At 39.9% G+C, this 18,575-nt stretch overlaps 2 long non-coding RNA genes across 3 annotated transcripts in view; both read left to right on the forward strand.

The window, feature by feature from the left end:
* LOC133222812 (uncharacterized) overlaps nt 1-18,575 on the forward strand; it is a 101,588-nt gene that overhangs the window by 60,343 nt on the left and 22,670 nt on the right. The window lies entirely within an intron of this gene.
* Nucleotides 10,512-16,931, forward strand: LOC133222811 (uncharacterized). 2 transcript variants are annotated; one of them, XR_009728376.1, is made up of 2 exons: nt 10,512-11,083; nt 15,924-16,931. It is a non-coding gene; the product is annotated as an uncharacterized LOC133222811 (long non-coding RNA). The 2 variants fall into 2 exon arrangements; XR_009728375.1 differs by having other exon boundaries at nt 16,583-16,931.

An 18,575-nucleotide genomic window follows, 5' to 3' on the forward strand; every position in this document is an offset into this window, starting at 1 on the left:
TCAGAGTTGTTTTGTCTGTGGTTCACAGATTCATCTTGAGATTGCTGTTTGCAGCATAAGATCAGGTTACCTTTGACACGTTCATTGCTAAAGAAGGCTGGGGTTTAATTTACTCTTTTAGGAATGACAAGGAATATTTTTTTCAGGCCTGTTAATTTTTTGCATGCTTTCTCTTGAATTTTCTGATTTGAAGATTTTTCCAGTTCCTGTGTAGAGGTTCCTTGTAGGGCTGCTTCGCAATCTGCCTTATGTTTATGAACTTGCCTGCTGCATTAACAATTTATTATGCCTTGAATCAAATGTCTTTGCCCATGTGTAGCCTTTAAGGTGACCTACCACGTGGCAGAAAGAAGAAATGCTAAAGAGCTTTGGAATTCATCACAGACTGTCCACTGGCTTATACAGCTTACATTTATGCAAGTGAAAGTACAGCTTGACTTAACAAGAGCTCAGATGCCCTTTGCCTTCACTTTTCATGTCGCTGCAAGATGAACAAGTCAAGAACTCAAGTACTGTGAAACTGTTGACTTGATCAGTAGAGGGGTTACTGAGCAAAGTCATCTGTCCTCAAAGAACCATACTGTTAAGAAAATATATTTGAAGGCAAAAGACCTTTAACTTTAGTGCCAGTTACTTTAAATTTAACATCAGTTCTCTTATTTGTAGTAACTTCCAATAACTAGCTTCTTTTTTTCTGTCTGTTTAGAGAAATGACAGTTTATGTAACAAGAAGGAGTTGAGAGTAACTCAGCAAGAATGTTTTCCTTATCATATGCTCATTAAATTAAGAAGATGACCACATCTGCCTTGATAACAATCACAGATTTATCATCAGCTGCAATGGGATTATAGCAGCTCCAGGATTCTCTGCTTTGCACCAGTGCAGCTCTCATGGCAAGCAATACAAACACTGACTTTGCGGGGTGCTGGCTTGTACCCCATTGGAGAAGTTCTCAGTTGGCATTAATCTCAGCTGATCCTGTATTGCTCACACCACCAGGAAATCTGATCCCTTTCTCATCCCATACTTAGTATTCATTGCTATCAACTTTAGGCTGACCTGATCTTGGTTACAGTGTTAGATCTGAATAAAACTGCTTCTAATTCCATGCTCATTGCATGGGGGTGGGACTAGATGACCCATAAATGTCCCTTTAAATCCAAACTATTCTAGAATTCTATTATTTATATCACTTCAGCTGAGATCAGAGTTTTCCTGACAGCCTTTTAATAACAGCTCTTTCACTCAAGTATTGTGTCCTTTCTGCTGTGCAGCATTCAGGGCTGGCTCTTTCCTATCATCTTCTCTGGCTTCAAAGCAAATGGTCCATTGTTAACATCCCGATGTTCTCTCATCATCCTTAAAACCTCAGTATCAGTCATGTCTTATCTGTGCTAAAACAGTGATCAAAGCCTTTAGCACCCATTGTCATTGTTGCACTTACCACAAACCCCAGCTAGATATGGGGAGCAGAAGCAATTACATTAGTTGCTGGATAGTCCAGGAAAACGCAATGCAGTGTCTTGCTCTTGACATTAACAGTGGGTGACAAAAAGGCTCATTTCTCTTTATCCCTCCTGCAATGTCTTAGAGAGACAGAAACAGACAGCAATAGTCTTTTAAGTAACTTGTTCCAATCCACACAATCTATTACAGTCAGTGTTCTGTGTGTGCCTTTCTTCTAGGTCCTGGTTCAACTCTGTTCCAGATGGCTTCAAAGTTTACTCTGTAGAACCCATGCTACTACAGTGCACTGGGGTTGAGGGAAGAGTACCTCCTAGGGGAGCAAGTGACATCTCCAGATGGTTTTCTCTGATTTACTGCCCCTTTTATATGTGGTTCTGTGGAGCTGTGAGAATGTGCTTAGAAAATCTTTCAGACAACTCTAATTTAGTGCAGAACTGTTCTGGAGAATTCCAAAGCAATTTCTGTATAAGATAAGGCCCTTCTAGGGAGGGCTACTTATTACGTGCTGTGCTTTTGCCACATAACTTTCTGCTCATTTCAGGGATTAAGAAGGATGTTAATGCAGGAGAAATTCCTCTTTCAGGAAGAGCTTTGGGTACAGGAAGACCATGGTTAATCCTGTGCCCCTGGGGACTGCTGTGTCAACCTGTGGTTGCTTTATAAGAATGCTATACAGATGTTATTTCTCTTCAGGAAGCTGGCAGCCTCTCCATCTTTCGGGGTTCAAAAAGCTGATCATGGTTTTACACAGTATTTAGCATGTAATGACTTGTGAAATTTCCAAGAATCCTAAAGCTGATGTTCCCTTGTGTTGTTCATGGAAAACATCTTTTTCTTGTTTTCTAATACAACCTATGACCTTAACATGTGGTTGGAAAGGATGTACTTGACATCCTGCTCTTTTAAGATTTGATTTGATCCTTGACCAGAACATACTGTCTGATGAAATTTTACAAGATACAGTAAATGATGGCTCAGTGCAAGTTTTATTAATTGGAATGGAAAAAGTCAACCAGTAAAATTAGAGATGAATATCAGCAATGACACTCAGACTCCATACATTTCTCAGTGCAAGCCATGGGACTCGGTGAGATACTCAACACAAACTTGTATGGAGTTGATAGGTCACAGAGGAGAAGAAATTCCTGCCAGTTCTGCCAAATTACTCACCCGGCTTCTCAGTAAACCTGAATGCTATAGTGACAACCAACAGAAACACATAGGGCTCAATCCAAAACTGGCTGTCAGCTGGTAAGAGTTCATTTGTATCACACTAGGATTCCCCCAGAAGTAACTGCCTAAGAAGCAAACCACAGTCAGTGGGAAAACCTGGAGTAAGCTCCAGCCCCACATGGCTTAGCAGTCTGCAGCATACTCTGATATGCAGTCATCTCACCATTACAAAAACATATCCTTTGACAGAAGGAGGCAACACGGAACAGCTGTAAAGAATGAGGGATGGAACTCCATTCTGAGGAAGTAAAAAATGCTGTTAAATATTACCCAAAGTGTGAAGCATTGAACCATAGGAACAAAAAACTACTGAGATTCAATTAAAACTTGGTTAATATTTCGCAGCTTTTTTTTTTATGTGCCCTATATGTCTGGGATTAGGTACAAGAAATTCCTGAATTCTAATCTTAGGTATGTAATGGTATGCAATATATAAACCTTACAGCTTGCTTAAGCTGTCTGTGATCATCTCATCTAAGGATGCCTGTTCAGAGGATGCTGTGAGGACAAACTTATTAATGCATGTTAATCACTTTTCCACTACAGCCCAGCCCCTTGGTAAGAACAAATGAGGTCTAGAGAAGTGGAACAACATTTCTGTACATTTTATTTGGCAATTCCGACCATCTTCATTGATATTTTGAGCTCTGATAACATTTGAACAGTGCTGATTCCTCTATATTCTTTTCTCCTTTCCCAGAGCTAGAAAACTGAAACAACAGAAAAAAACCCAACAAAACAAAACAAAGCACAAACTTCAAATGCACTAGGAAAGCCTGTCTGAGAAATGTTCTACCTTATGAAATGTTTTACACATTACTTTCTATAGTCATTACTAGTGTGTTTCAAAAGCATCACAAGAATTGTAGTGCACTGAAGGTGCTCCAGCACATGGCTCTGTATAGCTCTGTTTCTGCATTCAGCCCACAGGGTAAGGGCATTTATAGTAGGAAAGAAACAGCAGAACTTTTCCATGCATAGTTCTGGTTGTGGCACACGCCAGTGCCAGGTGTGGTGCACCTTATCTTTTATTTCACTTCATTCCTTTGAAGCTACTTTTAACAGATCCAAGTAAACTAACCTTAATACAGAACTAAAAAACTGAAGACTATCTCCCTGGGGTGAATTGGTTACACTGCCTTATGCTTCGTGATCCTGCTTAAAAAACTACCAAAACTGACCAAAAACTTCATCCCCCTTTCTGTTTAACTGTCTGCTCATCTAGAGAATGCCATTAGTGGGCTCTCCAGAAAAAAATAACATACCTGATACCACTGAAATTGCAAACAGACTTTTCCATTCAGTTGTTATATGCAGCTAATCAAGTGTGGAATTGGACCCACTAATCATAGCTAATTAGAGGGTGGAAGAAAACTACCAGGAACACAACACTGTGTGACGTTATACAGAACAGCTCCAATCTGAGTTTGGTTAATACAAAGCAACTGCTTGATGACTCAGAATCTGGACTTACAAAGAAAACATCTGGTCCAGCCAAATGACAAACCTCAGTATCACTTTTGCTATGAACTGCAGTGGAAACACACCTAAGACCTTTTTGCAATGAGGAAGTGATATTGATGCTAGTGCATTATCAAAATTACAGCATCATTCATGTCCCTAGTGTCCTACCCAACCTGAGTCACGTTTCACTACAAAAGTTGAACAGATTAGCACATCCAAATCTACTTTTCCAGGTTCCTAATGAACTCTGGCATAGTGTTGTGATTTTATTTCACAAATGACAGATGTCTTACGTAAGATTTTGGTAGTGGGAGAGGTTAATTCTAGCACCATCTGGATGAATCTGGCAAAGACTTCCAAAAACACTGATCTAGCTAAACCCCAGATATGGCTCCATCCATTGGACCAAAGAATCCATCAGAATGTATTTCTTTTAAAAAAACCCAATTTATATATAGGCTCCTGCCACTGAAAATTTTGACCTACGCATTTTGTAAGTAAAACTTAAACGTTTTTGTAAAGTTAGGCTCGCAAGTCTATAGTTACGTGTCTAAGTATGCATTTAAAAGCCAATTCCAGATCTGTTTCTATGAAAAAGCATACAGAGACCTCCTAGAATAGAATGAGCAGCTTTGCTTATAGGCAGACATCGTACCAGAGGCTTGTCCTTCCAGTTGTTCTCCCTCACTCTTACCTTTCTAACCTCAGGAATCCACTCACTTATGTGTTAATGCAAAGCAGGAAGAAGGAAAAAACCTAGCCTTAGCCAAATAGTAAGCTTCTGGTTTGCTTATTGCCTTAGCAATGCTTACTAACATTATACAGTAACACAGTTCCCAGGAGATTAAGGTTTAAAATGTTTTGCTTCCTAACAGTCTTTCATTTCCCACATAAACACTGTGTTAATAAAATAAAGCCTAATAAATAAGTTATTCCGAATGTGATGACTAAGAAGTTATGAGTTACTTGGACCTTTTGGTTATCAAAATTTGCTGAAGTGAAAGGTCATCAAAATCCTGTGCTGTCTGTGCTGATCTCTGCTAGAGGAACTGTGTTATGAGGGGCTCTCTTGGCAGAATTGTCAGTGGCAGATTGCAGTTTCAACAGTGGTAAAGCTGCAAAGTTCTAACTAGTGGAATCTGGTATCTGTCTTATTTCTTCTCTGCAGAGTGGTTCGGTATCAGTCTGAGTGAGCAGAGGTTACAATTTCTATTCAAATTGCAATCACTTATCAATAGCTCTCCTGATCTGTATCACACCTGGGACATGGTCACAAAAGAGAGCTACTTCTTTGAAGGAATTGTAGTCCCTGGTAGCAAAAGGTGGGAACAATCTTCTGGCACAGGTCCATGTAGGCCAGGTAACTTGGAAGATGCTTTGGAACCAGTATTGCTCCTTCTGTGGCTGAAGAATGCTACAGCTAGATCACATTGGACCACTTTTGTTATTCCAGAGTTACCAGCAGCATGTGACACATCTCTTCCACTCTGCCATGAGTCAAGCTTATCTCCAAATCTGAATCAGTGTTGATCCTAATCTTGAGTACCTCTAGCAGTCTGTCTCCATCCCTTCTTGGCTACCTCATAACTTTCTCATGATGCTGCTGATAACAGCTGTCAGTATTTAGGGCTACCAAAATTATATTACAGGCAGGCTGTCCTAAAATGCATTGGAAAACAATCCATAAAAGTCTATTTTCAAAGGCATAACCTCTGAAAAAGGAGCATCACACAATTTTTAAGAGGTATGAGGTGAACACAGGCACTCAGGATCTGGAACCTCTCACAGAAAAGCCATTTGGATAAAGGTGAACTAGGTCATGCACTTCACTTAGCAATATATGGCTGCCCATTTATGAGTGTAGACTTAGTTTTCTAAAGTACCACATTTCTCTTCTGATCAACAGTGAAAGGGATTGATTAAAGTTACTGAACAGAACATATCACACAAATGCACTAAGCTCTGCTGAAGGCAGACTGATTAAAGTATTATGCACGTTGGATCATCCTTATGATTTGTTTTATAAAATAAACACTTGTGACTTTACCCTCTAAATTTCCCCTCTGTTTTTCATTCAGCACAGGCATCACAGTAGCTATACATTTGCTCTTGTTTATAGATATTTTGCTACTATACAGCTAAGCACATCCACTGAATATAAGAATTACTTTGAACAATAGAAACATTTAACTGCTAAAGACTATAAAAATGCCATTTTCATGAAGTGTTGTCTGTCACTCTCTTCAGTGCATAAAAATCAGAATTGGAAAGAACTTTCAAGCCAATGAGCTTCTCTCCTTTATGTCAATTAATCTAGACTTTTGCCCTGGCAAGATTTTTTCTACATTATATTTACTACCATTTTATCCAAAATAAGATAAAGACATCATAAATTACAAAGCTCTAGCACTTAGTCTGCTGGATAATATCTTCAGTCTCCTATTGTCGGGAAGCTTTTCACAGATACTCTGCCAAAATGTCTGTGTTATAAATCATTGCTTAGAATAGCAAATACTAGAAACAGAAACATACCAAGCAAGCTTCTCTCCTTCTTTCACTATTTTTGTTTATAATGCAAATTAATTGAGATCAAACTATTTTGTATACTCTGATTCTTTCATAATCACTTGGGGGTTGTTATGGACCACAGTGTTCCTAGTCAACAGCCTCTAAGACACTCATGAACACTAAAAGTAAAGGGCTTACAGAATCTTGGGACAGCTGCCTTTTCAGGTTGCAAGCACCTTTTATGCTTTGCTCATTACCATCTTCATGTCATGGATACACCTACAGAGCACATATAGCACTCACAGCCTGATGTATAGGACGAGCAGAGTGATGTGATGGACAGGCACTAGCATTTGAGACTGAGTGGTGTGCATTCCTCAATATGTCAGTACATAAGATGCGTAAGGACCACAGTACTCACACCACCACACTGGCCAGGGCATAGGATTGTGATTCAGTGGACCAGGTACGAACTATAGGGTCTGGGACAGGAGATATATGACAAATGTGAGATGGCAGTCAGGAAACTGACTGTCATGCCCAGAACATGCAATCAGACAGATCTGCACATGTGCTTGGTAACGTGGCCTCTGAGTTAGCTCAGTGAAGGCTACCTGCAATTGCAAAGCAAGGCGGCTGCATAGCTTGGAAGAAAACACAGAGAAAATTTTTAAGACAGAAAGGTATCAGTGGGATTTTGGCTACCAGCTCCCATGGGATCAGGATATCACCTGACCAAGATTTCATCCTTCTTGCTCTAAATGCAATCCACTGAAAGACGCTGCTGTTTCATCCCCTTCAGCTTTTAAATTATCCCATTCCCTTTAGTTATTTCACTTATTCAATTCTTCACTTAGGTTGTGCACACATGGGTGTGCTTGATAGATTCTCATAATGATCCTCTTATGCACACTGCCCCTGTCACCACAGCAGGAATACCAAACAGATAAACATAAAAATGAGCAAGCAGATACAGATGCAAACACTGGCAAATTACTTGAGTGAGAAATTCCCATGCCAAAACTCTTTCCAAGGTGGAATGGACCTTGACACTTATTAGTTAATCTTACACGTATTTGTCTCATATTAGCCTATGCAGCTATTTCTGCAGATACCTTGGGTTTCACTGCATGTGTTTAGTCTTGTTGATAAATTCTTAGCCTGATAATCATCCTTCCCCCTTGCTGCTAGCTTTTCTCTATCAACATCAGCAGCACATATATCAGATTTCGTTATTTCACGCTAAAAACTAACAAGCCCGGGACTTTAAAAGGCCATTTGATTTTGCTTATGATCCTAGCATCCAAATACTCTATTGAAAACCTCAGTGTGCAGGAACTTCTTACTGATCCAAACTGAAATGGGGTGGGGTGCAGGGTGAGAACTGAGGAAAGAATATTTAGCAGAAAAATTAAAGTTTGAAAACTGCAAAAAACTGATTTGGGAATTACAGGGAAGTTTATTTCTTACTGTTCCATTTAAAATCTTTGGTTTTTACTGATAAAAAACGGAAAAGGAAATTCCATAACAGAAGAGTGGATGACGATGATTCTATAGACAGCCAAATTGGTTTTGGTAAAAAAATAAAGCATATTGTTGTATTTTGTTATCCATTTGAACTGTACTACAACGATACACAGATTATTCCTTTTCCTGTCCTGTCATCCCTGCACTATGGCCACAATGGCACTTACTCAAAAAGCTAAATTTTACTAGAGCCATTTCAAAACATGAATGAACTTCAGAGCTTTCCTTTACCTGAAAACACAGTGTGGCCCAAATTGCTACTGCTCTGAACTTTCTCTGTCAGATCCTCAGCACACAGATGGCCTGAGGAATAAGAGAGTGAATCAAAATGTTAATCCAACCACTCTCAGAGAGGGCTCCCTGTCACACGTGCATCCAAACTTCACATATTTGGCCTAGCTTTACTCTTTGCTAAGCTGCTAAAACATCAAGTTTTAACTCTGTTGAAGTAGCAAAAGAGAGCTATCAAATGGAAGGCAGGGACCAATGGAAAGCTGAGGCTTGGAAGGAGACCTTCTGATGGATATTGTTTACAGCTTTCAGTGCAGTTTGGTTTCATCTCACTGGAGCAGGAAACAACCTCTGAGACAAGTATCTCCTCACTGCTGTCCTGGCGACATGATGACAGCACCAGAGCACTGAACAGAGGCCCAGGGAAAGGCAACTCTAAAGGAGAAGGCTCATCATAACACACAATCTGTAATTACACCACTTTGGAAGATGGCAAATTTTTATGTTTGAGTAAAATGCATAATCAATAATCAACAGGTCTTTTCAACTCATATCTCTCCACTCACACTGTGCTATTGAATAACAATAATGTTCCACTGCAACAGCTCCAGGTCCCTTGGTTTTCATTGTCACTCTGAAATGCAGTATATTAACATAAATTCGTCTGTTTATCTCATTTTTCTGAGGGTGAATGTATTTGCAGCTTTTCCTCAATATGAAATAAACTCTACTTATGTTCGGTACTCAGGTTTCATATACAGGGTCTTCCCAAGTGTGACATCTTGGAACATTTACACATGTCAAAATAGCAAAAATAGGGCAAAAATTCTTATGAGCACTTGTCCTTTTTTGTATGAGATTTATCATTCTCATAAACCCAGGATTATTTCAAAGCTAGGAAATTTAAACCTTCCTTTTAGTTAGTACAAACTCATTTATTTTCTGATTTTCCAAAGTAGATAATACCTTTTATTTAATCAATAAAAGACTCAAATATTTAAAGCACAGCTAACATTGACTGCCATCAAGTGTCTGATGAACACAAACTTCTTGATTAAATCCTGGATTCAGTACTTCATATTAGAGAGCACCTTTTGAGATTCACATTTTGAATTCAATATATTCATTTCTGCAGTGCTCCAGGCACAAAAATGTCTGTAAAACTGAATATTTAACTTTCATATCACTCCTGCTTTTTTGGAACTTTAATATTTTTATCATTAATATCACACCAAATAGAAATTAAGACACACAGTAAAGTGTTCAAAGTGGTCGCACATAATCTTTGTTTAATATAAAATAGAACCAATTGAAGCATATGTAACCTACGTGCATAAAAGGAATACCATAAAAAAGATGCCCAAGTAACATACATGTTCAAATAAATGCAAACCAGTTCTCATTTATTTGGCAATTTTCTGTCAGGAACATATATTCCCTGGGGTTTCTCAATTTTTATGCATTGGAACTCAGAGTTCAGGATGAGAAATTCTGAGTTGGTGGTTCCCAGTTGTTCATCTATCATCTTTTTCATTCCACCACTTTAGGAAATGGATGGACTTAGTGCATGAGCAATACGTTACCTAGAAATTCTACAGAAAATCTTGTTTTGATTGCTAGGGAAGAAGCTTTTATAGTTCATACAGCTATTCTGAGCGGTTATGTAGCAATTTCCACCTGCAGGTCACCATAGAGGTTGACAGCTGATGGGTATCAATTTTCTCTATCCCAGTTTCCTTGTGATTGATTGCTCCATGCAGAAACTCCCTCAACACTCAGTGCAATCACAGTTCAATACCTGGGGCAGAAGCTTCCCTTCGAGAAATGCCTCCTTCCCGTGCTGAGCAGTTCATGTGTCAGCAGCAAGAGGTGAGCCCCAGAGATCAGCACTCACAGAGCTCCCCTTGTCAGGTCCTCAGTGCTCTGAACCAAGACCTCAGCAAGGTCCCCAGCCCTTATCTGTGTTGCCTGCCTGACTACCCCAGGTTTTATGAACTTTTTTTTTTTTTACTTTTTCTGTTTAATGTATACATACACATAGTGCACATGAAATAAAAATTGCTCATCTGGGTGCCTCTGCTCTCATCATTCATAACTTGAATAACATTAGTGTCAAGTTTGGTTTTTGTGAGCATTTATCCACATAAGAAGCTCACTAGCAATGAAAACATAAGAACAGAATAGCAAATAAAAGGCTGAATCAGATTATTTTTGTTGTAATGACCCCATGTAGTGGATTGAGTGGCCCAGCTTCCTTTACAGAGCCTGTTGTCATACTATCAACCATTTTCTTGCTACATTTGCAGTGCAGCTCCACCAAGGGAGTATTATCCCAGTCTGCTCCCATGGTCCCTTCCATCTCATGCTTGAAAGCTTTAAGGCTGTAATGCTATATTAATCTGTGTTACAAAATGTCACTGGTTGCAGAGTACTGGTAATCCCACCTACCCCAGTAGAGCAAGGTGAAAGATTCCAGCGTGATCTGGGCTCTCAGTATGGCCTCTTGTACAATGACTAAATAAAAGCCGTACATATTATCTTGTCTCCAGGCTGAAACAAAAATCTAATGCATCAAGAGAAATTACATCTTTTTTTTCTTTAAAGGTGCGCATTCACTCTGTTAATTGAAGAGCAGACACTGGAAATAATCTGGTAATTGGTTCTTGCTGTAAATGATTTATTGGGCATTGTAATAAACATAACAGCTCTTTCTGCTTTCAGTCCACAGCTTTTCTTACCTAGCTGCTACTGCTAAGCTAATTGTCCTTGCTTGCAAATGTATTTGTATTGTACAAGCCTTTCCATTAATGCTCTGAGATTAAATGTCATAAAATTCAATGTTTCGGTGACACTTGAAAATGTAGTACCTGAATTACAGCAGTGGCTGCAATGGCGCACCTGTAAATCTGATACCTTGCCCTGAAGACAGAGTCTGAAAGTTTTTATTGATCTTAAAAGTTTCCATGTGGTCTGAACTTAGTGTTACGATCACTGTAGCAAATTCAGCAAAGAATTTCACTCCAAATCACTTCACCATCTACAGCTAGTACCAGAAAAAGACCACAGTATATATGGTTACCTAGCCCAAGGTGAACCATAGTGCAGATACGAATGCACCCAGGTACCAGCTTTCATTTCTTGAATTGCTGCTCTTTAACTGAGCTACTTTGTACCCTCTTAAGAAAACAGAGGAGAGATGAAACAGCGTCGTATCACCAGGATGCATTTAGAAACTATCTCTGCGTCTGGAAAAATCCAGTGTTATCTGTCAAATTAAGCATGGCTCTTTCAAGGAGACAGTCGACTCCCAGCTGCTGGAGAAATGGAACACTTATATAGGAGATGAAAGAATGGTGAAAATATGTTGACTGCATTACCCAGGACCTTTTGCATTCATCTTTTCATGTGTTTTCATAAGGTCCTAGTAAACTATTATGAACTGGGGCACAGCGTGAAATCAGGAGCCCACCCAGCCCAGACCACAGTACCTCAGAGCAAAATATGGAAGAGGAGACTGAGTCTCCTCTGGCCGATATTCCTTCCAATACCTTGGTATGCAACCAGGTTGTTTTATTGAGGGTTATGATTACCATCTGCAACAGAAGTCATAGTGCCCATCATAAACTGAAGGACCCGAGCCCTCAGTGGGGACTCAGAGGCTGGCTAAACATTCTCCCCTACATGGTGCCTCCCTGAAGTAGCTCCCTTGCTCACTGCCTCTCTTGCTCACCGCCTGTCCAAGACTCTCCAGCCATTGTTTTCCAGCTGCTCTGACACTTTTTTGTTGTGCTCTGTTGTTCAGATACAGGAGTGTCTGCTCAGATACAAGTTACTGTTGGAAAGGAAAGAGTAGGAAAGTCACAAATACTATTACGAAACAGTAATTCTGTTAAGAGCAATTGAAACATTCAGTATCACCAACCACAAGCCCCTATCAAACCTCTGCTGGAATATGACCCTGTTTCTCAGCCCAGAAAACAATATTTTTCATCAGCCGAATTAATTCATAGGAAGCATGAATGCACATATGACATTAGGTAGGGAAGCAGATGTATTTGGTGACAGCCTTACAGCTACAAGAATCATATAACATTTTATTTTCAACTGTTGTTCCAATAATTGCTTTCAGATACTGAAAACTGCTGGTTTGCACCAAGAAAATAAATAAATATGGAAGACACGTTACCATATTGCCATTTTCCCCCCTCATTTTTAGAATAGATTTAGAATCATAGAAACATAGAATAGTTACGGTTGGAAAGGACCTTAAGATCATCCAGTTCCAACCCCGCTGCCATGGGCAGGGACACCTCACACTAAACCATATCACCCAAGGCCTCGTCCAACCTGGCCTTGAACACTGCCAGGAACAGAGCATTCACAACCTCCCTGGGCAACCCATTCCAGTGCCTCACCACCCTAACAGGAAAGAATTTCCTCCTTATATCCAATTTGAGGGTTTAGATCAATCACAATGGGAACAAAATCCTTGCGCCCCCCAAAAGCTACAGATGTAGCAGCAGCATTCAAAGTCACATATACACCCTGAGTGAACAAAATACATTACCCTGACACTTGAGTTAATGCTAATAAAGACTCGCCCTTTCAAGACCCTTGATAATCCCAAAAGAGGTACTAACTTTGATCATGTTTCGTGGCCTGAATCACACAGCTCAAATCACCTCCTCTTTCTTCTTCTCTGTCAACTATAAAAAAAACCCAGAACTTGAAGCCATCTATCCCTAATCACACTGATTATAATTCAGTTCCAGACTAGTGAATAAAAAGCAATACAAGAGCTAGAACATGACAGAATGCTGGCCCAGAAAACTACAGATCTATGAAAAATGGCACTGTTCAACAGCTGTCCAGATTTAATTTTAGGATGAACAGCAGAACACATCACCTCTTGTTCTGCCTAGCATTGATTTACTACTTGCAGTACTAATTTAAATCATTTAATTTGCAGAACTTTTAGGTCCATCATCTGTTCCCACAGCTGAGTCAATACTGTGGCTCAGCTCACAGGAGAAATTGATCTGCAGGCCACTCTTTACAAGACAGATTAATTTTTGTCCATTGATTGATTGGCCTCTGTCCGCTACACGTACTTATTTTGGACCATTTAAAGCTCATAAGGTTTTATATTGAGATTTATTGATTTCGCAGGGTAATAAAATGATGAATGGGTGTTCAGCCAAGCACAGAGAACTGATGCAAGCTTGAGGGGAGAGACCCAAACAACCCCCACAGAGTGGAAAGTGAAGAGTTGCAATGCCCCCTCTGTTTCTGTTCAGATTTTCCCCAGGTGTTGGTGGTTCACTCTTCCAACCCACGCAGACTAAAGCAATACTTAGGGCAACGTGAGGCTCTTTTACCAGGTCTGTGCCTCCGGGTGTGCTCTGTTGCCTCCCAGCCTAATGTTCAGATAAAGATCTCCTGGTTTAAACACAGCTGGAAGGGCCAGCCTGTCCCTAGCTCCATCATCGAGGATGACAATAGACACACTTTTTACAGTCTTTGCTTCTGTCTCTCTTATCATTTAGTGGGACGTATTCAAGGTTTTGATCACTCTTTATGATCACACAAAATGCTTTAAAATCACACATCCTTCCTGGACATCAACTAAGTATTATCATGATTGGGATATGATGTCATATACAAATGCAACACACAAAGGCTACAAAGATTACAAAAATAACATGTTTTCCTGATAAAATATCATGTCTTCAAAAGCATTTTCATGTGAAGAAATTAAGACCTTTGCTGATGTTTGAGAAATTTTTATATTCATTATCTCTTATATTTTCCAGTTGACTGAAGAACTAATCTCACCATCCATTTTTGTGTAGTCAGCCCCATTACAACACAGTGGGAAACACAATCCTGATCTTTTACTCAGTCTTTTTTCCAGGTAGGGTTTAAGGTGTTAACAAAACCTCTAGTATATATAGCACTGCTAGTCACTGCAGGATACCAGCTGAGACTACCTTCCTTCTGCAACTGCAGTTCAGTTTGCCAGTATGGCTGAAAGACTGCTTTCCAGAGGGGGAACTCTGTCTGGATCTTGTATCTCTTATAAGTGTTGTATTCCATGTGCTCCAGCTTACAATCTTGAGATGTGTGAATTATGTCCAGTCTGGTCTTCGTGGCTTGGCAGTATTGTGTCTCATAAACTGAAATATGCAGCAACAATTATTCTCTCTATAGCATTCCACAGTATTTTATATTAAAAATCTGGAAGCCTGAAAATTAGCAGCATCACAATTAAATAATAAACATATGAAGGTGGAATCAGCTGGCACCTGGGTACATGAAGTACATCAACCACAGCAAAATGATCCAGCTCACATTCCATTGGAATCTGCAGAATTCTTTTAGTTCAAGGGACACAAACCCAAACCTCTTTCTTTCTGATGGTTTTAGTGTCAGGATTTCTTTTCAGACACTCTTTCAAGTACTTTGTATGCTCCCCACAGAAATCCCCCTGGAAGGAGATTTCTCTCTATATATAGTTCTTATAAGCATGGCTGACTCATGCAGGTCTCCACAACACGCTGCTTCAGTTTTATCTTGTTGCTATACCATATGTTTTTTGAACTACCACTTCAGCCCACTCCAAATCCTATCAAATGGCTCCAAAGGAGATAAATGGCCAAGGAGGAAAGCACTTCTGTTCTGAGCTACACTTTGTAGATGAGCAGTAACTCTTTTGATTTCATTGCAATTCCTCTGATATCTACATCAGGATATCTATCTGGCTCTTCATTTTCCTCTTCCATTAGAAACATATGCATATATTTTGCATTTAGAGATTTTGTCATGCTGAAAAACAAATCTCCCACTCAACATCATGCTGCTTGGAATGCATTTGAAATTAAACTTATTAACTGTGTATCTTTAGACTGTAGCTGTTCCACTTAGACAATCTTTACAACTCCAACTGAGCTATTAATTGATATTATTGCCCTCAAACTATCAGCTTTTTGTAGTCACAAATACAAAGGAAAAATACAAAAGATCCAGAATTAATTAATAATAGCAGCAGGCTTTCATTTTCAGCCTAGCACTTGTAACATTTTAGGATAACTGTACTATACTGGCTGAGTGTCCCAAGAACATATGCGCTTATTTAGTATATTAACGATTACATTCTCTTTGTGTGCTCTGAAATTAGAATACTTTCTCAAACAAAGGCTCTACAGTTGAGTATTAACAGGACTCCTGGGTCTGCCTCAGAACCTGCAGTTTGAATGTCTTAAACCCTGCCAAAATGTTTCTTAGCCTCTTCCTATAAGAACAAACAAACCACCAAGTATCACGTCATGTGCAGCATCAGCATCATGATACCCATTTATGAGCAAGTACAAATAAATTTTCTGTTCTAATTTATCAGGTTTCTTTTTACCTGTCTTGCTTGTTTGCTGGTTGCATGCATAGGAACGTGTGTACTTTACAAACATTTCACAGGCTGTGTTTTCATGTCATGCAGAAACACAGTCACAACCAAAAGGCACTGAAGCCTCAGTGTTATTATGCTGTGAGCCAGCTACAAAGTACAGACCTGGAAGTCCAGGAGTTCCACTGTTGCAGTGCCACTATGCAGACCCCCCATTTAGATGTATGTGGGAAGGGAGCAGGAAGAGTTGAAGGCAGCTGCTGCTTTTTTCAGCACTTCAGAGGGACTTCTGAATCCTACCGTATTTTATGCTTAGTCCTGCTTAGTTCTTTGCTCTTGAGGAAGCCAGAAGGTAGAGCTGGAACCCAGATTAGCCCAGCAGGTTGACCTGCTGGCTCTTGCCACTGCTCACTCCAGAGGAATTCTTGCCCAGGGTAGCAGCCCAGCATTCCTGCCCCAGACAGGCTGTGACATACACAGGTGTCCACTCTCCCTTTGGTGTGCTTGGGTATCTGGTGTCAAGCAGGAACAGCTTTTGTCCTGACACTATACTAATGCATTTACCCAGGTCTTTCCTGCTCTCTTCCAGATCTGACAGCCTCTAGCTAGGTGGGGGGGAAGCTTTAGTTACACCTTTTATGATTCACACCTAATTTAGGTGCAATTAAAACATCTAAAGTCATGAGAAGAATAAGACATATACCTTCCAAGGAAGGAAAAAGAGTGGTATCTAAACTATACATTTCTAACAGGTAATCTGCTTCTCACCAGGGTGCTTGTCAAGTTTGAGAAACTGATACACACGTAACAGACCTGAAGCATCAGCCTGGCTCAAGGTCACGCTGCAAGAACCTTCATCCTTCAACAAATCAAATGGTGAAGATCTACCACCAGCAGGAAAACCCCCCTTTACAGGCTGGCAGCCAAAGGAGAGAATCTGGTGTTTCCACTGCAAAGCATGAGGGAGCACAGAACTCTGTAGGAACTATCCCTTTTGGCACAGGGAAAAAGGCACTGGCCCTGTCAGAATCTTTGATGTAAGAAAGTCACAGGAGAGAGTCATTTAACCCTTCCTCTTTATGAAACAGCAGTAAAAGAAAAGAATGGGGGATTTAGGGAAAACCAAGAAGGAGGTATATAGTAGATATGGGTCATAAAAGAAGCTCCAAGATGGTTAAGACTTCCTTATTGTATATATGTGCTTTTAAATTAAGTTCATAGACTATATTATACATATTTTAGCATATAGACTCTAGTTGTGCCCCAGGGTGTGTACAAATAGCTCAGTATCGTGCTGGGAACTGCCTGATGAAAACGGAGCAAAAGCAATATTGTGGTTCCCACCACAAGGCTCACAGAAAGCTATGATCTTCCATCCTGGCTATGCCCTTTGGCCTCTCCAGTCCAGGAGGATATTTAATTATAGCCGGATATTTTAAGTTCAGGAGAGAGGAAGGAGGGAGAAGCAAACAATTTTAAAGATAAAACAATACCCTTTTGTTCATTTTTTTCTTTTATATAGGAATTATATTGCCCTGCTTTTATTTGCTCTAATTTAATGTGACATCTGTATTGAAAACAAACAAGCAAAAAAGAATCTCTATTTACTACCAAACACTGAGAAAATAGAAAGAAAACAGCGCTGATTAAAAAAAGGCAGTGACTAATAATCCCTAAAAATACTGTCACAGATCAGGTAGTTGCCTGGGACTCAGAGATCCTGTGTTTTGCATCTACTCATACCACTTTTTTGCCACTGGGACTTCTGGAAGTTGCAGTAGTATCACCAGCCTATTTCCTGAACTGCTTGGAGACCATTGGATGAAAAGCAGAAAGAGGAGGAATATAATTAAATGGGGTGGTCTATCATTTTTCTTGTTCCCTTCCCCAGCTTCCACAACAATTTGATTTGGCAATAGGCAAATAGAGAGGATTATTCACCCTAAATCTCTAAGACAGAATAAATCATCAGCTGCAAGCCATATGATAAACCATGTCCCCTAGAACAAGAATTACCCTTGAGACACATGAACATTTCTGGTTGGAAATCCACTGCACACAGCCCGTTTCCCAGCAGGTTGGGTTGCATCAGGTCACTTAAGGCAGCAATTACTAGCATACAGTATGCAGAGAGCATCCTGGGAGAGCCTTCAGGCTTGCTCATGCCATGGGAAATAATGTATTGATATTGAGGTTGACAGAAAACACCGTATCATCTGTGGTGTGCTGTGGATTAGGCGCCGCTGATCACTGGTATAGAATGAGTGCGGTGGGAAGGGCAAAACAAATGCTTTCCATGGAAAGCTCTCTTATTCCATGTCAAAGTGAAGAGCACATGAGTCCATGCTACTCCTTTGCATCAGTCCCAAAATATCTGTGCTACACACATGCATATGTAGAAACACCTGCAACGGGGATGGAGATTTCCTTTTGGCAGCGTCTGCAGTTCAGATTCAACGTTTTCATTTGAAAACCAGTAAAACTGCTATTAAAGGAAATGTTTGTGCTATAGTATGGCCACAAGTGGAAAGTATGCAGAACAGTGCACTGCTTTTTTCTTTTCTTTTTTTTTTTCCTTTTTTTCTAATGCAATCACTGCAGTGATGTAATTGGCTGTTTGAACCCTTCCTTAATCACTTCAGTAATATCCTACAGCAGAAGTCATCCTGCTGAAATTCACAGAACTGTCCGTGGATTTGGATACTGCTTAATAAATAGCCTTAATAAATGACCTGAAGTCAGATA

This window comes from Neopsephotus bourkii, unplaced genomic scaffold (genome assembly GCF_033783945.1).
Source record: "Neopsephotus bourkii isolate Nb327-2 ecotype Australia unplaced genomic scaffold, CSIRO-AGI_Nbou_v1 NB_1622, whole genome shotgun sequence".
NCBI lineage: Eukaryota > Metazoa > Chordata > Aves > Psittaciformes > Psittacidae > Neopsephotus > Neopsephotus bourkii.